The sequence below is a fragment of the Phoca vitulina genome, unplaced genomic scaffold (genome assembly GCF_004348235.1).
Source record: "Phoca vitulina isolate PV1807 unplaced genomic scaffold, GSC_HSeal_1.0 scaffold18, whole genome shotgun sequence".
Classification (NCBI taxonomy): Eukaryota; Metazoa; Chordata; class Mammalia; order Carnivora; family Phocidae; genus Phoca; species Phoca vitulina.
The window spans coordinates 543,533-566,161 of record NW_022589721.1 but is presented as its reverse complement, the minus strand read 5'-3'; the positions used below and the strand labels follow the sequence as shown (position 1 = coordinate 566,161).

The window sequence follows — 22,629 nt, the reverse complement described above, 5'->3', positions numbered from 1 at the left end:
ATTTAGACATGGAACTTATTACCAAAGGTAAATACCTTGCTTCCTAGTACCACTTCATGGTCCTCTCTGTGGACCCATTTATTTTGAATGCTGGGGGGGGGCATTTTTTTTATTTTATCTCCCCATTTATTTTGAATGCTGGGGGGCGTAGGGTTGTTGGTCCCAGCTATTTACAGAACCCCATGAACCTTGGCAATATTTTATTAATGTAACTAAATGCTTTTCTCTGCCGTCCAAACGCTCATCTCTCTCCCCTCCTCTGAGCACCTTCCATGAGCTTCAATTTCAGGAAACAAAAACCGTAAGGGAGGAGGTTTTTAGTTAACATCTTTTGGACTTGACATCTAAATCCTCTAAGTCAAGAGTCGGAAATCTATGACCTGTGGCTAAATCCAGGCTGTCTCCTATTTAATTTTTAAATAAAGTTTTACTGGAACACAGCTGTGCCCATTATTTATTGTCTAGGGCTGCTTTTTTGCTGTAACAGCAGAGTTAAGTACTTGAACAAAGATAGATAGGCCTGCAAAGCCTAAAAGATTTACTATCTGGCTCTTTACAGAAAGATTGCGAATCCCTGCTCTCAGTCAAAGGAACTTAGACCCTGCTGACTGTTTTTTAACAGAGGTAGAAAAGTACAGCAAGGACAGAACTGAAATTCATGACTTGGCATATTATCCTGCCATAGGATAACCCACCACTTTGTTCCAGAGGTTCAAGGGAGTCTGAATTAGCTTGGAGGTCCAAGTATGATTTAGATCCAGTTCAGAATGACCCTTGGCTTCTTTCTTTCTTTTTTTTTTTTAAGATTTTATTTATTTATTTGACAGAGACAGACACAGCGAGGGAGGGAACACAAGCAGGGGGAGTGGGAGAGGGAGAAGCAGGCTTCCTGCTGAGCAGGGAGCCCGATGCGGAGCTCGATCCCAGGACCCTGGGACCATGACCTGAGCCGAAGGCAAGCGCCTAACAACTGAGCCACCCAGGCGCCCCCTTAGCTTCTTTCTTGAGCTATCCCAGGTATGGTGGAAAAAACACATCCTGAGGCCTGTCCTATTCCCCACTTATTCACATTCTAAAGTGGCCCAGATCCAACAAGATTACTCAAGAACCCTTCAGCTGGGACTGCCCCTCTCCGTCTTCATAGGTGTTGCCACACTTCCTCAGCCTTCAGGCTGTTCCCTGTGTGAATGCAGTGAATGGTAGATCCTCAAGGACAAACCCTCCAGACAGTGACCCCCAGCATACTGTCCTGGACACGCTGGAAGCAGAGGTGCACCCTTCCTGTGTGCTGAGTTAATTGGATGACCCAGCCTTCTGCTCAGAGGTGACAACAGATGCAGGAAGAGGTCCAAGGCTGGCCTTTTGGGAAGTGCTATTGGAAGACAGTGGTGACCTCCAAATCTGGAGGAATCGCTGTAGGTAGGACAGGACTAGCAAGTTCTGCAAGCTGCACCTGTGGGTGTAGTCACACTGGGACACTTCACAAAGAAAGGAGAGGAGGAAAAAGGATGCCTATATAATTGCCTCTTGGAAAAGATTCCTGGTCACATTTCAGAAGCAAAGTTCACGGTGTAGTGTTGCTGGTAGTTAAGAACATCCAGATTTCACTTCAGTATCATGTGCTTTATTATTAGTTTGTGTGGAATGATGATGGCCTCTGTCCAGTCTGACTTCCATAGTGTGGCACATTCAAAAGAGCTTAGATTTTCAGATCAAAGAGACCCAGGTTCAAATATCGGGTTCATCTCATTCTACTTTCACTATTTGCATCAATTTGATTACCTCCAATTTTATCACCTGTAAGAGGGGATAATACTTTCAATTTGCAGCATTCATGTCATGATTAAGTTAAAAAGTTAATATGAAAGACTTCCACACTGCTGGGCAAATGGTAGACACGCAATTCCTTGCCCTCCTCAGCTGGTCTTACTGATGAAGCAGTAAATTTAATGAGTTCACTGTCTGAAGAGGTGGCAGGAAGAGTGATTCAACAACAACAAAAAAAGTAAGGATTTCTATAAAGCAAGAGGATAAATATAAATTTATCGTGGGTTATTAAGGGAAAATGGGATCTGTGCATATTTGTACCCCAGTGTGGTGGTTTTATTTGTAATTTGGAAGCTGTCGTCATGTGAGAGCGATAAGAATGTTTCCTTCATGGACACAGTCTTGGGCACCATCAGGACGGTGGTACAAAAGGCCAGTGGAAACTGCAAGGGCTCAGTAGATAGGGAAGTTGGCACTTATCAGTAAGAAATACTGCCAGTAATAATAACATATTCCAGCTTCTATATAGAGGCTGGGAAAGGGCCAAGATCACGGTTAGAACAGAGCATAGGTTCTGTGCTCTACTTACAGAAGGTATTTTTTTTTCTTCCCTTATGTTTGAGATAAGAACAAAGAAACAATTGACTGGATATAGAAGTTTCATGACAATTAAATGACATTTTATTCAAGATAATTGTAGGATTTACATTGTTTCCTTTTGACAGCTGATCAAAGGGAAATAAAAATTTGCAAGGCAATCTGCCCCCATGTAGATCAATAAGTAAGCTGCTACATTTAATTTTCTTCCTAGGATTTTGGAAGGCAGATGGAGGGATCTTTCCAGAATTTTCTTTGTCAGTTGACTCCATTGGCATTGCCCTATATAATTACTTCAACAGTGCTGCCCGTGGGTGGTTGTCATCTTCCACCACACTCAAGAAGTTTATGGGTTCTCTCTAGGGCTTTCCTGCATTCTGATCTTAACCCCCAGTTAAGAACAGCACATTCTGAGTACAGTCTTGAATTTTCTAGTATTTTGAGAACCTATCAGACGTGTAAATACCCATTGGCTCCTCTTCTTTCTAGAAATGATTTTTCTCTATGCAGTTGACCTTAAGAAGTCTGGAGACTGATGATCTTTACATTTGTATTTGCTCAAAGTCTTGCCAGGATTAGCCACAAATATTGTTAATACCTTCGTCCTAAAGAGCTCTTGAAATTATGAGGTGGACCAAACTGAGGCTGTTGGTTGGGCTGGTATTTGCCAATGGCGAGACCTTACATATAGAAATTTAGACTTGAAGGAAGAACATTGAGGGTAAACAGAAGTTCCAAGAGCTAGTTTTTCAGCCAGTTCCAAGCTCTCTCTTTTTCTTCTCTTTTGATTAAGTAGAAAATTTCATGGCCTTGCTAACAGCAGGGAAATTTTTTTTTTTCGCATTTTACATGCTCACTATATTTTAATTTCCTAAAACAGTAACTACTTGCCAAAAATGTTCTGTCATTCTATGAGGAGGTGCCATTTGTCATCAGAAAACTTTTGAACTCTACATAAATGTAAAATATCAAAGGACATTTTTATATCCCCACAAGGCTCGTAAAAACAATTAGACTGCATTTTATGGGCTTGTTTGGGTTGAATATGATTCCAGTCCTCAGAAAGGGATTTCTCATCCATTTTTTGACTAATTATATCAGTTCAGTTTTAATTAGAAAAATAGAAACTATGTTAAATATGTCACACAAAGGAGATTTGAAGCAGGGGACTGATTTTAAAAGTAAGGCCTGAAGGAACAAGAAAGGGGAGGTGGGTTAACTCAAGAGTTGAGAGTGTACGTGTGCTACTACGGGAAGACACGAGCGGGGGTGCCCCAGAGCCCAGGCGCACACTCACTGCAGCTGCTGGAGTCTGCGTCTGCTTCCAAACCTCCCGATGCTGCTGGAACAGCCAGCACCCCCTGGACCCGGAGCCGCTTGCTGCCGCCTCCATCAGAACACACCCACCCCGCTGGACCTCAGCCCGAAGCACAGGGGAACAATGGCTTCTCTCCTCCAGACACCCACCCGCCCATGTCTCCCACCACCCGGATCTAACTGCAAGTCAGTTGGCAGGATTCTGGAGAGTGGAGCTTGTAGGGTCCACTCCCCGCAGAACAGAGCTGAGCATAGAAGGGAAGAAATTCAATTAAGGGCAAATAGGCGAGTGACCAGCTCATCTCTCTCCATCCACACAGAGGTGACATGTGTTCTAGATGAACCTGACATGGAACAACCCAGTGTGTCACTCCCCACTGCCCCATTTCATGAATAAAGAGATGTTCACATGACTTTTCATTCTCCAAAATATTTTACATTTTCAATAGCTTTCATTTATATGATCTTTAAGGATGGGATATGACTGGGAAAAAAATCAAGCAATATATTCTGTAGTTTATCTTTTATAACTTGTTTCTTTAGAAAGTTTTGGAGGGAGGCAACTGACATTGACCTATTCTTTGACAGAGATGCCAGGCGATACACAGATAGTTCTTATTTAATACTTACAACAACCTTGTGAGGTAGGAATTACTTTTATCCTCCCAGAAAGTAGTGTCTCGGAAAAAGCTTCACAGCTCTTCATTTCCAGAGTTGGAGCAAGAACTCTGCCTAACAGTTTCCAGCCAGTTTGTGGTGGCCTATCTCCTGGAAAACTTAGATTAAGAGTTTTTACTCACAACCCAGGGGATACCTGGATATGGAGAGAATAGGATTTATAAATAGGTTGCCAAGGTATTTTTCCCACTGTAATGTTACTGTGAGTTCAAAGAAACTGTGTACACGCTGATGGGTGGAGAGGCCCATCCTGAGCTTCTAGAGCTCTTTGCTTGAATCTCCTTATAACACAGGGTTCTGTATGCCTTTTATAGTATTCATTTGTTTGGACAAAGCCCATAAGGAAGGAAGGTAGAGATTAACATAAAGCTGACATCATCATCATCATCATCTCACCTGATGAGTGAGAGATGAGTGAGAGAGGGGCGCCTGGGTGGTGCAGTCGGTTAAGTGACTCTTGGTTTCGGCTCAGATCATGATTTCAGGGCTGTGAGATCGAGCCCCATGTTGGGCTCAGCGTTCAGCATGGAGTCTGCTTGAGATTCTCTCTCCCTTTGCCCCTCCCGCTAGTGCTCTCTCACTCTCTCCCTCTAAAATAAATAAATAAATCTTTTTTAAAAACTCTGAAGAGAAATAGTATCAATAGGCACAACAATTTTCGTAACTACAACTTAGTAGTCGCTCTCATTAGAATTATTCTTAAGGATACAAGTCAAAGAGAGAAAGCAAATGTATGATGTTTGTATGTTGCTATTTATGATAAAGAAAATCTAGAATTAACTGAATTCTGCAGCAATCAGGGAATGCTTAACTATACCTTGCATATCTGTTCATTGGCATTTGTGTAGAAACTGAAAAGGATAAATATGGAGGCTTTGAAGGCTTGTAGAAGGTATTCATTAGCCCACATTGAATGAAAAAAAAGGGAAAACCTTTGGCTTCTAAAAACCTTTGGCTTCTGCATTTGAGTGCCTGAATTGTCTAACTCCACAAATTAGGTCAGGCATCTCAAGCAAATGATGACCACTCTCCTAAGGCTGAGTTTTCTCTAGCCCGTAATAATGGTTCTTACCTCATGCAGCCGTTGTGAAGATCAAACAGATAATTTACAGGAAGCCCTCAGCACAGTGCCACGTGTAAAACAAGCCCCCAAAATTCTTATTATGTTTTTTTTTTTTAAATTTGTCAAATTAAAGGTTAGAAGAGAACACGGCGGGGTGGGGGGGAATGGGGGAAAGTTCTTGAGCAGCATAATGGAATGGGGGAAGATTTTATTTTTGAGCATTTCACTGTGTCACATTTTAATCTTAAACTTGGGCACTTTAAAAACTATATTTAAGTCCTGGGCAAAGTCCTCCTATCAGGGCCCCTCCTTGTTCCCGCCGCTGGAAAGCCACATTTCCCAACCTTCGCACAGCACTCAGAATGCAGACGTCAAGCTGGGGAGTCCAACACACAGATTTAAAATGGACGAATTGTAGCTTTATACGTTCTGCAGCTGTTTTCAGAGAAACTGCTGTTCTTAGATGCCTGATTATTCCACACCTGTGAGGGGGATAGTACTGCTCCCTGAGGACCGAATCATGTTTGAAATTTCTGGTGTCAGACGGTTTTTAAAAAAATGGCTGGCTTAGCGTTTCCTCAGAGTGCTGCATTCATGGGAGGGGTCTTCCACCTGACCTGTTGGGAACAATGCTTCTTTCAGGAGGCCCGCCGGCCACAGTGAATGGGACGCTCTGAACCTCCTCTCTTTAGGGTTATTATTCTGAAATCCTCATTGTTGGCTATGCCCTCTTTGCAGCTGGACGGTAAAATGCATCTTTCTATCAATTCAGTCTCTTTACTTTTTTGCGGGGGTGGGGGGTAGAGGATTGGCTAAAGAAGCAAAAGCCAGCATAGCTACACTTTATTTCTGTGCACCTGCATTATTTATGATGTCAGAAACTCAAGGCAAGAAGCTGAAACCATAATTATTATTAGGTTGGGAACCACTAGGACAGGCAAAGAGACTCTTTTAATGGGTGGCAGGGAAACAAAATGACAATCAGGAAAGAACAAATTCTAAGGCATGAACTCCTAAAAACGATCTGCCAATTAACTGTGAGAGGATGGCATCTTAATCAAGCGCTTTATCTGCTCCCCAGGCTTCCCAGGGTTTGTCTGCTTGCCACATCAACTAGGGGGGAAATGCTGGTTCCATTAGGTTTGCAGGGCACCTACGCAGGGGGAAGAACAGGGGTTTCTATTCTGACACATGAATCCTTATCAGAAGTGCTCGGTTTGGGTTTAACCAAGGAACAGGAGCCGTCAGGAGTGCGGGGAGAGGCAGGGGCATCCTAAATGGCTTCTGTGGTTGGGTGATTAAAATACCATCTTCTGATTTTGAAATGGATAGAACTTTTCAGGAGACCAAGCCATGAAAAAATGAGGAGCTGTGTGGATGTCATTTTTCAGAGATACTTTTCTGAGTATACTCACTAGGTTATCTTCAAGTTTACGGTTTTGCCAGTAAAAATGGGCAAGAAGCTGACATATGGGGAAGGGTCTGGGGTCCTTTGTGTAATGGACAGATTTTCGCCATGAGCCCTAGTCCTGAGAGTTTTCTATGGCTCAATCTGGACAAATCTGATAATGAAAGACATTCTAAAATGTCTAGCGTCTGGGTAGGATGGATTTGCTGAGGTTCATCCTGTGATGCTGGTGTGCATGCAAGATGTGTACTGCGCCCCCTAGGGGCCATGTGTAGAGTGGTCGTGTGCCAGTAGAAGATGCATTTGTTCTATAATCAGCATGTGTTGCCTTTAGAATCAGAAAAGAAATTTTAAGGGCGCCTGGGTGGCTCAGTTGGTTAAGCGTCTGCCTTCAGCTCAGGTCATAATCCCGGGGTCCTGGGATCGAGTCCCGCATTGGGCTCCCTGCTCAGTGGGGAGTCTGCTTCTCCCTCTCCCTCTGCCCCTCCCCCCTGCTCGTGCGCTCTCTCTCTCTCTCTCTCTCTCAAATAAATAAATAAAATCTAAAGAAAAGAAAAGAAAAGAAATTTTAGAAGAGCAGTACTTTAAAATGTTAACTGATCTCTATAGAGTTCAGATGACTTAGGCTCCTTTCTGCCACCTGCCAGGTGTGAGTCCTTGAGCAAGGGCTCAGTTACGTTGCTACATTGGCTTACAGAGCCCTGCACACGCTGCTCCACAGTGGGCTCACTCACAGTGGGCCGCTTCTTCCTCTCAGCATTCTGCCATCCTGGCCCCTTTTCAGCTCCTCTCACGTGCCAGGCTACCTCCCAGCCCTGAGGTTTCAAACTCAACTGTTTTCTCAGGTCTCGTAGCTCCTCAACTGTCTCCCTCCTTTCTTTCTTCTTCACTCATAGGTCATGGTTTCAGGGAGCTTTCCTATGAAATCCCAGGCTGAGTTATATCCTCCCGGGCTAGCCCCAGGTAGCTCTCCTTCTATTTCACTCATTATTTATTAAATGTTGTAATTCTTCGCAACTGTAAACTCCATGAGGCCCAGGTCGGTGTCTTTCTTATTCACTGCTCTGTTTCCCCCGGCCTAGCACAGTGTCTGCCACACAGAAAGAACTCACTGAAGATTTTTAAATGAATGAACAAATTGTGCTAGATAATCTCCAAGGTCTTTTTCAGTTTTGAGAAATCAATGGCACTAATTCAGTGAAGGACAAAGACGTGCTGATTGTGTTTGTATTAGAGCCCATTTGCTTTCAAAGGATGGCACACCCCCCAAGCTGGCTCTGCAAAAAGTGAAGTTATTGATACGATGCTGAGGTGGCTCCTGGAATCTGTGGAGGAACTGTAGGAACTGGAGCGACCCCAGGGAGCTCAGAGGCTGTAACTGGGTTCTCCTGCCCCTCGTCTCCAAGCCCCTCATCTCATTCTTTTGGAAGGTCGCACTGTTATTCGTTCCCAAGTGGATCGCTTTGTCAGAAATTTTCCTTTGAATCATGGGACACTATATCAAAAACTAATGATGTAATGTATGGTGATTAACATAACATAATAATAATAAAAAAAATAAAGTTAAAAAGAAAAAGAAAGAAATTTTCCTTTCATCTTGACTCCTGATTCTCCTCCTTGGGTGAGGGTTACCCCCACCCCCCTGCCCCAACCACTGCTTCTCCCATACCTGTTTCATCGATCTCTACTGGCAATTGAGGATTTCATGGTAAAATCCCTTATAAAAAATTGTTTGGAGAAAAGGCCAGCGTGAAGTTCTGTTGCTCCAGAAATGTTTTTGAATCCCTTCCAGGCCTGGCACAAGTACATGCGGGCACTGTAGGCTCTCGCTTCTTCTTGGCGAGGTTGCTGATATCATGGCTGAGCTCCGAGGATATTGGCAACTTAACATTATGGGAAACTTAATGATCAAACGTCTCATTTTACATGTAAAAAAAGTCAAGGCCCTAAAAGCTCTGGTGAGGAGCTTGACTCACAGACTATTTTGGTGGTGGTGGTGAGGGGCTGGGATTTGGGGATCCCCTGAGTCTCCACCCAGCGCCCTTTTAGTGGTGACTGTGCCTCTTCAGAGAGAACCTATATTTTGGTTGTTTGGTTGATACCAATATGACAATGCTGTGCCTTCCCACAGATAAGAGTACAGGAAATTAAAACAGTCTCAAGGTAGGTTTGATAGGATAGACGTCCAGGATAGCTTTGGCCATGAACCATCTCATCCCAGCCAGTCTGAGAATGTACCCTTTCCTGTAATGCTGGGTCAGATCTTAACTATAGAGCAGTGTGATCCCTTGGTTTCTTTTCTTGCTTGCCATTCAGCATGTTCTCTGACCTGAGCCACATTCAGGCCAGCTCTTGAAAATACTGGTATTGCAATGCAAGTCATTTTGTAGGTAGAATTTCTAGAATCAGAGGACTTGATGGAATGACCAAAGGTCAACTAGGGCAACCCTTTGCCTTTTGAGAAGGTTGCTGTGAAGACACTGCAGCAGGTTTTCTAGTAGTGGGTTTGCTTCCAACTGGGAGGGACATTTCCCTCCCCTGAGGCCTCATGGCACTTTGCTTTGCTTCTCTTGGGATATTTGCTTTCTCCCCTTTTCTGTCCGACTAGCTCCTTGAGTCTAGACTCATCTTTATCTCCTTCATAAAGTCTTGCTTAGAAGGTGTGCTCAGCACAATTTCTTGCCTGTGTTAATTTCCTATTGCTGCTATAATAAATTATCCCAATTTATTACCTCACAGTTCTGGAAGTCAGAAATCTGAAACGGGTCTCACTGAGGTACACTCAAGGTATAGACAGAGCTGTGATCCTTTGTGTAGGTTTTAGGACAGGATGGACAGGATCCACTAATGTTTTAGTTAGTTTGGATGCTATAACAAAAATATCTTCAAATGGGTGGCTTATAAATAACAGAAATTACAGTTCTGGATGCTGGAAGTCAAAGATCAGGGTGCCAGCATGGTCATGTGAGGGCCCTCTTGCAAGGTTGCAGACTTCTTGCTGTATCTTTACATGGTGGAAAGGGCAATGGGGCTCTCTGGACCCTCTCTATAAGGGCTTCATTCTCATGACTCAATCACCTCTCAAAGGCCCCACCTCCTAAATCCATCACATTGGGGGTTAGGGACATGAACATTCAGATGACAGCAATTTCCTTTCCTTTCCCAGCTTCTAGAGGCTGCCTGCATACTTGGCTCATGGCTCCTTTCTCTGTCTTCAGAGCCAGCATCATTGGGCCAAGACCTTTTCAAGCTGCCATCTTTCTCCCTCTCTCTTCCATTTTTAAGAACCCTCATGATTACATTGGGCTCATCAGATAATCCAGAATAATCTTTCTATTTTAAGGTCAGCTGATTGGCAACCTTAATTCACCTTTCACATGTAAAAATAACATATTCACAAGTTCTGGGATTGGAAGAGAGATCTCGGGGGGGGGGGGGGGGGGGGTGGGTAGGGGAAAGGGAAAGTATTAATCTATCACATTACCCAGACACAATAAGTGAAGTAAGTAGTCTTTGATTAGGACAATAGTCAAGAAGATGGATACCTCCTTTAGTAAAATGTCTTTCTGAAAAGTTGTAATCAATCATTTTTTTCCTGTAATTGAATTAGATTTTATATGCACCAGAGGAAGTAATTATGCTTTAAATGTTCTAATTAATTATTTTGCTATATTAAGACTTATATACATTTGATTTGATTAAGGCAAGATTCACATATTTTACAGTGTTAGAACATTTGTTTTATACTTGCATTTAAAAAACCTATAAATTTGCAGTTCTTGGAATATGTGGTGTGTGCTTTTTTAGGGATGGCTTTTTTAGAAGAGAAGCTAGTATCAGCGAACTAATAAACTAATGTCCTATTTTCCCTCTTTTGTGAGGAATAAATAATTTAATAGGCTAAATAGGATTCTGTGCTTTGGTTTTAACTGTCATTAAATACTATTAAATGGAAATACAGGCAATGGAAACATAGATTCATAGTTCTGCTGAAATTAAGAACTATTATGATTTACTCTTTAAGGAATTCAATAAAAACAGAAAGTCATACTTTAAGTAAATTTGGCTTTTTAGAAAGCATTAACTTAGGGTAAACTGGACCTTAATTAGCACATCTGTTAATTATTATTTAATTAATTGTGAATATTAGCTCTGTCTCTTGACACTAGCAGATGCACTACTAATTTGAATATCATTCTTTATAACCACCTTGCAAGGTAATTATTAGTGTCTGCATTTCACAGATTAAAAAAATCAAGGCTCAGAGAGGTTAAGTAAATTGTCCAAAGTCACCGAGATAAAAAGTTGTATTTGGGAAGCCTACATTTAAATCTGAGTGTACCCAACCCCAAAGCTCATACCCTTTCCATTCTAACATGGCAAGAGTCCTTGATGCCAACAATTTGCACAAAAACTCAACAAAATGTATGACTTTGGGCTGAAGATGAATTTCAGGATTGCTTCTCTCTTCTTGTTGATAGGAACTGCACTTTCAACAGGCACCACAAGGAAACCATCTAGATTCTTCACTCCTTTTGGGTTTATTTCCTTATCCCTTGAAAGTAGGAAATAATAGAATCCTTGATGATTTGTGAAAGTCAGGCTTATAAATGTGCAACAGTATCAGCCTGACAGCAAAGAAAGAGTTAGGGTTCTCAAGCAATCTTTCCAAAAAAGTGAAACCAAAGATCTTATTACAATATTTGCTTTAAATGTACTAGATGTTGTTGATGGAAAAGTGACATTTTGCAGCTTTTCTTTTGTATGGGAAATTAAATATAAAGATATGATTCATGGACAATTTTTCTACAAAACAAAATCCTTAGTTTGCTATGAGAAATTCTCTCTCTTTGAGAAAAGAATTTATTTCTCTCATTCAATCTATGAAAAGACAGGCAGGATGAAAGAGAGGCCATTTTTATTCTTTGAATGATTTTGTTGTCTCTTCTCCCATTTCTTTATGTTCAAGCCATGTGATTCCTCCGTGTCCAGAAAGACTTTAAGGAAGCTTTTGTGAATATTATAACTAAAGAGTAGCAGTTTCAATATTTGGAGAAATGAAGAGCTGTTATCTAGCACTTCTTCTGCAATGATTTTGGATACATTACAATTTATTTTCTTCTCTAAGGATTCCTGGGAATTTCATGAAATTCCTCAAGCTTTTCATGTGGCATTTCCCTTGCACAAAGTTCCTAATTTTTTAAAAAAATTTTTTGAAGTAAACACTACACCCAACATGGGGCTCAAACTCATGATCCCAAGATAAAGAGTCACATGCTCCACCAACTGAGCCAGTCAGGTGCTCCATAAAGTTCCCAACTTTTTTGATGGTAGAAACTCTAACAGTTGGGAATAGGTTTAACATGCATAAATCGTGCCTTAAATAAGAACTTTCCTGGGACACCTGGGTGGCTCAGTCGGTTAAGCGTCTGCCTTCAGTTACATCATGATCCCAGGGTCCTGGGATCCAGTCCTGCGTCAGATTCCTTGCTCAGCGGGAGCCTGCTTCTCCCTCTGCCTGTCACTCCCCCTGCTCGTGCTCTCTCTCTCTGACAAATGAATAAAATCTTTAAAAAAAATTTTTAGGAACTTTCCCTTTCTTTCTCCCTCTCCCTCTCTCCCTCTCTCCTTCTCCCTCTCTCTCTCTCTGTCTCTCTCTCTCTCTCACACACACACACACACACAAGTCCAGAGGAAAGTAACCTAGAGCTAGAATGGCAGCTTTTCTCCATGAAGGCTTCAGGACCTTCTTCCAGCTCACTTCTCCACCATCCATCTCTAGGGTATATAGCCCACTTCCCCATGGTCCATAGTGGTGGCCATCACCTCCATGCTCCCAAGCAGTAGGGTGGTAAGTGGAGTGAAAAAGAAAAGTCTAAGGGTTTAGACAAGTTTGTTTGCTCTTTTGTTTTTAAGGAAGTTCCTGGAAGCTACACATGACACATCTATTTACATCCAATTGACCTGTCCTTAATCACAAAGCCACAGAGCTACAAGGGAGGCTGGAAAATGTCTTTATTTTGGGCAGCTACTAACCAGCTAAGGATTCTATTTCTATGAAGGAGAAAATGGGTATTGGGGGACAACTTGCAGCTGCAGACATAATAGCTGCTCCTTTAGATCTCTGGAGGGCTATCATGTGAACCAAAGGAGTCTATTTACTCTTTGTAGCATTAAGGAGCAAAACATGAGCCTGATATTAAAGTGATGGGAAAGGGACATTTGGTTCGTTATAAGGGAGAACTTTCTAACAGCTGGAACATTCCCACAATGGATGACTTGACATATTGTAGTGGAGAGCTCTTTACGTCTGGAAGGTATTCAAGCAGCAGGTACTTACTACCTCTCAGGCATAGTATAGAGAGGATTTCTTGACTGGAAGAAAGATAGGACTGACTGGCCACTAAGGTATCTTCTATTCCAAGAACCTGTGAAATCTGTTATTTCTTAACATCTGTAGGATCCGTAATGATGTGCTTTTTAAAAATTACAGATATTGGTGATTTTTTTTTCTTGCTCATTCTTCTAGGTGTTTATAAATTCTATTAATTTGTTTAAAGAACCAACTCTGGCTTTCTCATTTTCTCTATTGTACATTGTTTTCAAATGAATTGATTTCTGCTCTCTTTATTATATCCTTCCTTTTACTTTCTTTGTTTTACTTTGCTCTTTTTTTTCCCAACTACTTGAGGTAGAGAGACTTAGAGTGTAGATATTCAGCCTTTTAAAAAATTAAATGCTTGTATTGATTCAGGATCAAATGAAATAGAATCATGAAAGTAAACCATAAAGCACAATACAAGGGTGCTATTCATACCACTGTTTTAGTGACTGCCCAGTCACCCTGGGAAGACAAGTTTTAGTACGGCTCTCTTTGTCTCTTGCCCTGATCTCTGCTATGCTGTCTGCCACATTTGGTATCACACCCAACTGTTAGGCTTCACTAATTTTTTGCTGATTGGGCTAGCAGTTCTTACAATGCTCTGGGGCATCAATCACTCCATAGTCTCATCCAATTACATTCATCAAAGGGTTTTTGAGGCCAATCTTTGAGGTTTGTTCTGACCCCAAGAGGGCTCTTTTTAGCTGCCTCTTAGCTGTTTCTCTCTGGTAAACTACTGCAGGCTAGCTTTTGCTCTTCTATTAGCCTCCTCTGAATTTTTACCACCCAAATCTGCATTGTTTTCAAGAGCACCCTTAAACTTGAACTTCCCCACACTCTATTTCTAATAAAGTCATTTCCTTTGGGAAGATCTTCAGAGCTCTCTATTCTTATGGAATGCCTCTCTGAAAAAAAAAACTCTGAGTAACTACTCCCAGCACTGGACAATGGTGGTAGCCTCTGGTCCTCTCAGATTGCCTCTGACATATGCTACAAGTGAATACATTCACTACAAATGAACTGGGTTGAGAGCAATAAGGTCCCAGCATTTTTTTTAACCTATTGTACCTGGAGTAGAACCTGTACTCTCTGTAAGTGGGGCTGAGATGGAGGAAGGGAGCCCCCAACCTGTTAGCTGTACTCATCAGGATTTTAACACCAGAACAGGAGAAATGCTGATGGCCTGCCTTTTCCAGTGAGGCATTATATCCTTTGAGAGCTGCAGGGAGACGGAGCTCAATTTTATTGGTCACAGCTTCCCAGGATTTAGCTTCCATCAAACTGAGCTGAGGGATTGGGGAAGAAGTGGGTCATGACTCAAGTTCCACTGACTCTCAATGTTCTTATCAAGTTTTAGTGTATTTTCTCGAATAAACATTTTTTTATTGGCTATATGCCCTAAGTAAGATTTTCAGAGACTTTATGATATTTTAAAGTATTTTTCACTAGCTATGCTTGTTTCACTGGGGAGCAGGTCCATGGAGCTCCTCAAAGTGCATTCTAAAAGTAGAAATTGTGTGTGTGTGTGTGTGTGTTTTAACATATTTATACATTTCCATTAGTGCTTTAGGTACATGCAAGTTTTGATGTATTGTATTTTGTTGCTCAGTTCAAATATTTCTAAATTGCAATGTAACCTTTTTAATCCATGGGTTACTTAGAAATATATTGCTTGGTTTCCATTTTGAGGTTTTCTATTTGTCTTTTTAATATTGATATTAGCTTTGTTCCACTGTGTACAAAGAGTATACTCTGTGATTTTGATCATTTTTATAATGTGTTGAGACATTCCCAGGGTCCAGCATGTAGTTAATATTGTTAAATATATTTGAGAAAAAAAATGTGTATTTTGTAATTGAGATTATTCTTCATATGTTAATTAAGCCAGGTTGGTTAATTTTGTCATTGAAATATTCTATATCTCTACCTTTTTCTCCTATTTGTTTTATGAGCTATTGAGAAAGATATGTTAAATTTTCTACTTATCTAAATGCTATTTTATTAGGTGCATATGCATATTTAGAAAAGTGAATTATGAAGTTTTCCTCTATATCTCTAGTAGTATTTCTTGCTTATATTACTATCAACTACTATTTCTTGATAGTAATATTGCTACACCAGCTTTTGCTTGGTAGTTGTATATCACTTCCCATTTCTTAAATCCAGTGAAGTTAGAATTTGCTTATTAATACAATCTGATGTTTGTTGTCTTTTAATCAGAATATTTAGTCAGTTTAAGTATTTTGGTAATTATTGACATGTTTGAGATCAAATCTTGAATGTTACTATTTATCCTATTATTTTCTTTCTTTTCTTTCCTGCTTTCTTGCTTCTTTTTTGGAATCAAGTAATTTTAAAAATTATTTTCCTGATCTATTAGCCTATTAGCTATGCATTCTTCTGTTATTCTTTTAGTGGATACAAGGATTACACTGTGCATCCTTACCTTATTAGAGACTTATTAATTAGTACTTTTACAGAATACAAGAATCTTAGAGCATCTTAATTCTATCCACCCTCTCTTACCTTTTGTGCTAACTTTGCCCCATATTTTGAATCTACACATATTTTAAGCCCCACGAGACATCATTTTATGATCAGTATTCATTTAGATTTATCTATATAAATGCCCTTTCTGTATCTCTGTGTTTCCATCTGAGATTACTTTTTTCTTCCTAAACAACTCTTCAGAAATTTAGTGTAATTCTTTTGAAACAAATTCCCTCAGTTTTTGACTGAAAATATCTCATGTTATCTTCATTTAAAAAAATTTAATTAAACTTTTATTTTATGATAAGTGTAGATTCACATGGAATTGAAAGAATTCATACAGAGAGAATCCAAATATCTTTTACCCTCTTTCCCTTAAAGGTGACATTTTGCACAACCGTAGTACCGTATTACAACCAGGATACTGACCTCGATACAGAAGTTGTCAAGGTACAGAAGTTTTCGTCACCACAAGGATCCTTCATGTTGTTTTTTTACAGCGTAAGCACTTCTCTCCCACCCACAGCCAGTTTAATCTCTGGAAACCACCAATCTGTTTTTCATTTCTATAACTTTGCCATATCAATAATGTTATATAAATGGATCATATAGTATGTGACCTTTTGAGATTAGTTTTTTCACTCAGGAAAATTCTCTGGACATTCACATAGATTTTTGTGTGTATCAGTAGTTTGTTCCATTTTAGTACTGAGTAGTATCCCAAGGTGTGGGTATACTAAAATTTGTTTACCCATTCACCTATTGAAAGCATCTAGGGACACCTGGATGGCTCAGTCCATTAAGCAGCCAACTCTTGATTTTGGCTCAGGTCATGATCTCAGGGTCCTGGGATCCAGCCCTGCATGAGGCCCTGCTGTCAGCACAGAGTCTGCTTGAGGATTTCTCTCTTCCTCTGCCCCTCCCCCCACTCATGTGAGTGCACACATGCACGTGCTCTCTCTCTCTCTCAAATAAATAAATCAATCTAAAAAGAAAAAAGAAAACATCTGAATTGTTTCCAATTAGCGGCCATTACAAAGTTAGAAGCTTTAGTGTACAAACTTTTGTGTTAACATAAGTCTTAATTTCTCTGAAATACCAGGAGTACAACTGCTGAATCATATGGTAGTTGCATGTGTAATATTTTTGAAAAACTGCCAAACCATTTACCATAGTGGCTGTATCATTTTACAATCCCACCAGCAATGTATGAGTGATTCAGTTTCTCTGCATCCTTGCCAGCATTCGGTATCGTCACTATTTTTTATTTTAGTCATTTTGATAGTTGTGTAGTGATATCCCATTATGTTTTTTTTTTTTTTAACTTGCATTTCCCTAATGATTAATGATGTTAGAAAATCTTTTCATGTGCTTATTTGTCATCTGTATATATTCTTCGGGGAAATGTCTCTTCCTGTCTTTTGCTGATTTTCTAATTTAGATTGTTTGTCTTACTGTTGAGTTTTACTGTTAAAAAGTCTTCTGTTTTGCCTATAAAGTTATTATGACTTTATGGTCTCACTCCTTTTAAGATTTTGTCTTTGTCTTTAGCTTTCAGCAGGTTGGCCATGATGTATTTTTGTGTGATTTTCTTTGTAGTTATCCTGTTTGGGTTACATAGGGCTTCTTAAATCTGTTGTTTTGTAAATTCTGGAAATTTCTCAGCCAATTCTCTTCAAATATTGTTTCTGTCCTACCTCTCTTTCCTTTTCTCTCCTCTCCCAAATACACACATTAGCCTTTTCATCATGTCCCAAATGTCTCTTACATTGTTTTCTATGTTTCCCTGTCTTCTTTTCTTCTTATACTTCAGTCTAGATATTACAGCTCTTTTTAAATCCCTGTCTGATAACTACAAAAGGTGAATCACCTATGGATCTCTCTCTACTGTCTATTTTTTTCTCTTGGATTTTGGTCAGTTAGACTTATCTCTTGGCATGATTAATGATTTTGGATTGAATTGGAAGTGGTGTATGAAAAATGGTAGAGGTTCTATATGATGTCATCTTTCTTTAGAGAGGGTCAATTTTTCTCTAGAAGATAGTTAGAATAGGCACAAATTACCTTGATCCAACTAGGCATTGTAAAAATTCTAAGATGGGTACTGGTGTTTGTGAGGGTGCATCTTTTTCCTGTTTTCCATTACTTCTATGGCATAGCCTTTAGTTAGGAGACCTGAAAACTTAGGGTGTTTACAAGCTCCAACTCCTTGGAGAATCTTGAATTCTAATTTTTGTCTCCCTAGGACTACAAGACTGCTCCCTTTATGTTTTTATGCTCTTTGCTGCAGTTTTATGCTTTACTTCTTGTTCTTTTGCGTAACATCAGTTAGGAATTGGCAAATACTTCAACAGGAAAACAGTTCAGAAAGTTAGTATCACTTCTCTATGATACTCCCCCCCCCTTTTTTTTTTTAAATCAGGATTTCAATCCCCAAAGTTCTGGGTGCTTTTAAATATTTGTACTCCCAATTTTTGTCTCTTTAGTCTCTGAGAATGCCAGAAGCCCCACACCACTTAAGAATTATCAAATAATTTGAGGAGAAAAGCAGCAGATAATGTGGAGAATGTTGGGCTTATATCAATAGATTTGCCTTTTATCTGAGATCTTGGAACTTAAAGATTTTTCTGCCTTTGCTGCTCTTTGATGTCTTCCAACCACTTTTTTTTTTTTTTAAAAACTCAGGTCTTATTGTTATCTCAGTGAAAGTATTGGTTTGAACACATGAAACTCCATCATAGTGGGCAACAGAAGTTACCCAAGCCAGTTCAATCCAAATAGTTGCTTCAGTGAAGACTATAATAATTTGGACACAGTTTTATTCAGGGTATTTTCACTATTGCACTTTGCCCATTTTCCTTGATTTCAAACCTTCCTGATTAGATTTTTTGCAATATTACTCATTAGGCCAAAGCTAGATTGAGATCATTAGAGTTCCCAGGTGTAGAAAAGTTGGCCTTCTCTCCCTCATAAGAAATTGAAAATAAAAACAATCCTTAGGTATAAAATAAACATAAGAAATAATTCCATTCTTTCTAAAAATACATCAAATGTAAATTATTTCCCAGAATTTATGAAGCCAGGCTTCCTGGGTGTAGATCCTGGCTCTGCCATGTACTAGGTAGGCAAGATACTTGACATCTCTCTGCTTAAGGTTCATCAGCTGTGAGATGTGGAAAAGAGTAGTACCTGCCTCATAGGGTTATTATAATGAATGAATTAATATTTTTGCAGCACTTAGAACAATGCTTCACATGTATTAAGTGCTCAATTAATGTCAGTTACTAAAAAAGATTATCCAACATTAGCAGTAATAGCCATAAAATACATCAGCATATAACTTATGTACACTCATAAAAAGTAGTCATGATTCAGAAGAGATAAGTTTGATTTACTTGGTAAATTTATTTGAACCTTTTCATTCCTAGAAAAATTTGTGATAGCTCCACAGTTTTATTTTTCTTTTTCCTTCCTTTGCCTTTTTTGTGGGTTGAGGGGAGTCTCTCTCTTCTCTGTTAGTGGGAAGAAAAAGGAACCATTTCTTTCTATTGCTCAGCAGTGATATCCCAATAGTTGAGACACTGAGCATTTATTGAGCACTCATTATGTCTTGGGCCCTGTGCTAACCATAGAATTGTAGAAATGAGTAAGAGTCTCTCCTCTGCCTGAAAGTCTTTGTAGACTTATCAGAGTCAGACAGATAAACCAGAAATGACATACACATTAAGCCATCTACCCTATGGCTGGGAGTCAGAATTTTAGAATACATTAACTTTATAATCTTCACAACAACCTTAGGATGTAGGCACTGAGGATCAGAGGACAGAAGTAACTTGCCCAGACGAGATTTGAACCCAGTGTCTCCAAAAAATAAGCCCATGGCCTTCCTACTAATGTTAAGATGGGGAGACAGGAACCTTTTTACCTAGAAACATCAAATAAAAGGCTGATTATAGTTGTCTACTTATGGCCCATACCACCTGTTAATTCAGGTGTGTGAACTTGAATCAGACTCCTTATTTGGTATTTATCAGTTATTTCCAGCAAAGTGGTCAGACTAATAATAGGTAGCCTTGACATTCATACAGCAAGTGAAAACTATGGTGCAGAACTCTTTTTGAATGGGTATTTTTAAATTCAGTGAATCATTTTCACCTAAAAAAAAAAGGAGTTGTCATTTAAAAAATAAAATGACACATATTCCCTCAACGTGGTGGGCTGTGATTAGAGAAACCCTCTTCTGTATTTCCTATGATATATTCAACTACATTTGGATTAATTAACCAAATTGGTAGAAACCTCGGCTCCAAAGAGATCATCATTGCGATTTCAACCCTGCAGGTGACCGGTGACCGGTAGCTTCTTTAGCTGTAAGAAGAATCTCTAATCCTAGGTAGTTTGCAAAGGGAAAATGAGTGATAACAGGTTGGAAGCATGCTACAGAAAGGAGGATTTACACGCATCCACTTTCCATTTGGAAGGTCAGTCCACTGATTATTTTAACTAACAATGAGTTTTAGCCCAAGTCAATATATAGTAAAGTGTACCTAAAAATGATTAACATAATAAAATAAAATTAAAAAAAAAATCCAGAAAAAAAAGTAAAAAAAAATTATCGAAAATTCAAAATGAAAAGGTGTTAGTTTTTGCTAAATTTCAAACTAAATTTCAAATGAAAGCCCTGGATTTTTGGCATTTTCAGAACCGAGAACTTCTTGTTTCACAGGACATCACCTATTGGCAGAGCTTGGTACTGCAGCTTTCCTCAGATGCTGAAGCTGCAGAAAGAGGAAGAGTTGGTCAGGCAGCCAAGGATCTGGAGTCAGAGAGATGCTAAAGCAGGCAGCTCACAGGATGTGGGGCCCTGGAAGTCTGGAAAGACATGCCTTCTTTCCTCTCTTCCCATTCCACTCAGTACTATGATGTGCATTTCTGAACAGAGACCTAGAACTGTAACTGGAACAAACTGCAAAATGGTGAATTGTGGCTGTTGCGGAAATCTGCCCTGGGGGAGACCTCCCGACCCATTTAGATGGACATTGGGTTCCATGAGCCACTTGTTCTTGTGCCCAAAGGTAAATTCCCACCTGTCCTGTCTCTGAATCATTGCAGCATGGCAGCTTGCTTTTACTTTTGCACTGCTGCAACTAATAGCATCAGGACAATAACCGTTGAAATACAAATCTATCTTTTCTCCCAGTTGGGGCTGGGACAGAAGTGAAAGAAGAGGAAGCTGGAATAGGAGGATTTTATAGCCACATTTTGGACATTGGTCTTACTGTTCAACAAGAAGCAATTTCTGACAATGAAGAAATTTCATTCTTTTCAAGTGGCACAAATGTAATCTGCTCAGGTGGTTCAGCTTCCATTTATATTTTGTAGCACCCGGAGCAACTCTTTTTTTTTTTTTTAAGAGCCAGAATAGAAATCTTGATCACACTAGCATGGAAAGGTCCTTCGGGTTCTGAGAGCAATCTCTTTTTCCCCCTGCCTTTTAGCCCTTTTGCCCTTTGAATGAGTATACATTTTCTGCATGTATTTTCCAGAATACCTTCCTGTGGCATTCATTTCATTCTGTTTAATTGGCTTCCTGTTAATTGAGAGGGAGGATGAACTGGGAAATAAGCACGTGTGCTGGGTTAGAAATAAGCGGGGATGGTCCTAAAGGAAATGAAGCTGAAGTTAGAAAACGTGCAGGACCGTGCCTTTATTCGGCTGCTCTAGGCTCTCACTGCACTCTGCGTTTGTGGGGCATCCACCCATTTACTCCGTGCTGAGCCCCAAAGGGCTGTGGACGAGAGCATTTAGGAGGAGAAGATTTGGCACCTGTATGGTGACCTCAACATGAGGGTCTAAACGCGTTCTAAAGGTACTCACGAGGTCGTTTTAAAGTGGTGCAGTTTTGCTACTTTGGTCGTCATTCCCACATAGACATTTTACAGTGCAGGACTCCGGAATTCATCAGCCCTTTCCCCCCAGCCTACTCGGTGTCAGGGTCGTTAGATCCTCTCATCCAACTCTGGGCCACTACCCCCGTGTTTCTTGGATTTCTTTCCATCACTTGCACGGTCTCAGGACATCGATGTGGATTCTTACGGGGTTTTTAAGATATCTTTTCTTCCAACTCCCCGAATTTCTGTTTTGATCCATTTGCTTACAAATAGCTTTAATTAGCTCAGAAAACTACCCCCAGAATTTTTCAGTTTCTTTCCTTCTGTTCCAGAGAGAGAGACACATGCTTCATGCTGGTGATAACGAGACCAGTGGCAACTTCAGAGTAGCATGCATTTTCCTGCAAGGAACTGTAAAGAACAGACACCAAAGTCTTAAAGAGGACGGTTGTAGGCAATGCTTGAGTCACAACTTCAGAGGTTGAGGTTGTCGGGGAGCTGTCCACGATGATTGTGGGGTGCGTGTGTGTACACACACACACACACACACACACCCTACAGTGACAGATGACCTATTGAAATAATTTCAGAGCTGTTCTGTGGTTGCTACGACAACCAATGCTCTCTTGGCTTTCATCTGGCCATGTGACAGGGACTTTGACGTCAGCTGGAGGCAGAGTCTGTGGCTGAGTCCACACAGTCAGAGGCCTGGGAGAATCTGGTGGATGCTGGCCACTCCTGCTGCTGCTTGCTCTGTTCCTGCCGCCGCTCCTACCGCCGCACCCCTGCTTCCCGGGGGCCGCAGAGCATGGGCTGTTAAATCTTGCACTTCTCCGGTGTGAGGTAATTAGCCTGCTTTATACACAATAGTTCGATGTTTGATAGATTACTGCAGTTTTCCCCTCTCTTTTACCTCCTCCAAGTTTATCGTCATGAGCAATGATTGTTGTACCAGGGAAAAAATGTGAAGCAGCTTCTAGTTGCTAATTTTGTGCGGAGTCTCTGGAATTCGGTTAAATTTGGATTAATGTTCTCT

General features: G+C 40.3%; 1 protein-coding gene across 5 annotated transcripts in view; it reads left to right on the top strand.

Moving 5' to 3' along the window:
* NCALD (neurocalcin delta) overlaps nt 1–22,629 on the top strand; it is a 372,435-nt gene that overhangs the window by 274,586 nt on the left and 75,220 nt on the right. The window contains exon 1 of one of the 5 annotated variants that reach the window (XM_032415656.1): nt 22,243–22,436. The exons of the other annotated variants lie outside the window; for them this stretch is intronic. The gene's annotated coding sequence lies outside the window, so the exon portion shown is untranslated. Of the gene's footprint in view, nt 1–22,242; nt 22,437–22,629 lie in introns of those variants that run through there. 5 annotated transcript variants of the gene reach the window in all.